General features: G+C 30.5%; 1 long non-coding RNA gene across 1 annotated transcript; it reads right to left on the bottom strand.

The window, feature by feature from the left end:
• Positions 1 to 292: 292 nt before the first annotated feature.
• LOC139907551 (uncharacterized) lies at positions 293 to 1,081 on the bottom strand. Its single transcript, XR_011784235.1, has 3 exons — positions 1,000 to 1,081; positions 557 to 723; positions 293 to 487 (listed from the first exon to the last, which is right to left on the bottom strand). It is a non-coding gene; the product is annotated as an uncharacterized lncRNA (long non-coding RNA).
• Positions 1,082 to 1,306: the final 225 nt, after the last annotated feature.

Here is a 1,306-nt window from a genome sequence, read left to right as displayed (position 1 = left end):
ATTTGTCTTGGATAATGACAACAAAATGTAAAATAATCACAAATTTAATAACTTTTACATCTTGTACAATATGTACAATCTGTTAGTAATTTTTGTTTTCTTATGAAATGAATAACCAAAATCCTTCTGCTAGAAAATGAAAGAATTTATCAGCTAAAAGTAAGTCTGCCAAATGAATTAATAGGCTTGATCATGAAATTCATAAATTTCGATTGAATTCTATTTATAAATAAATAAATATGTCAAGTAAAGTTGTAAAAACAATCTAATTTTTTTCCTTTTATTTTTTTTCTACAAGTTTCATATAAATCATATAATTTCATTTATCCTGTAACTATTATAAATATTCACATAACAAAACATAATATCGATTAATAGTTATGTTCTCCGATTGATTTCAAGAAAAGATGAGCTGGTTTTGTTGCTTATAGAAATATTCAGAAGTTGATGATTGATTCACACCCATATTTAATTAATCTCTTGGGTTCTAAAATTGAAACAGTTTTTATAAGATTAGTATATAAAAATATTGTTATACTAAAAATTAATACAATACCACATTCATTGACATCGTCTTGGATAGATAATCATAATCTGGTTGCAGCTCAAACATGATCCAATGCCCTTTAATAGTTAAATACTAGAGCATTGACGTTAATCCGTCTCTCTTATGTATTATATTTAATAAGCAATGATAAATTATGATAATAATTGAAAAATGACCTACGGAGAAGAAAAGGAGTATTTTATGGTTTTGCCAATTTTGTAAGGAACACTGACAAAGAAAAGAACGGTTTATAGTTTTAATGGAAGGTTTATTTTAACATAGGATATTTTATAACAAATAAAAGTGTTAGGAGGAAGAAAATCCCCATCGTGAAGCATGGGGTAGAAACATTATGTTTTTGGAAGTATTTCAAGTGAAGAGAGGGGACAACTTCACCACATCGAAGGGAGGATGGAATATCGCGGACAAATCTTGGGTGACAACCTCCTTACCTCAGAGCAGGGAACCGATAATGGATCTTCTAGTACGGCAATAACACAAAATTTACGACCATGTCAACAAAGTGGTGTTCTTTTAATAAACTCTCGTCCCCAGGCCAGGAAGATAAGAACGTCGAGAAGAAAGAATGAGGCTTGATTGAGAATTAACAAAAAGAGGTAATGTATTCTATATAAAGACATAATAGACAAGAGGACTGACAACACCACCAGTACTAAAACTCCCCTGCTTTGTCCCTCAATCATTTACAAACTCTACTTCTCAATAATAATGACAGTAAAGGGTCTAGGGGGGTAGTTG

Source organism: Lepeophtheirus salmonis, unplaced genomic scaffold (assembly GCF_016086655.4).
Source record: "Lepeophtheirus salmonis unplaced genomic scaffold, UVic_Lsal_1.4 unplaced_contig_7653_pilon, whole genome shotgun sequence".
NCBI lineage: Eukaryota > Metazoa > Arthropoda > Copepoda > Siphonostomatoida > Caligidae > Lepeophtheirus > Lepeophtheirus salmonis.
Note: the sequence above shows the minus strand (reverse complement) of the source record. Positions and strands in the feature narration are given on the sequence as shown.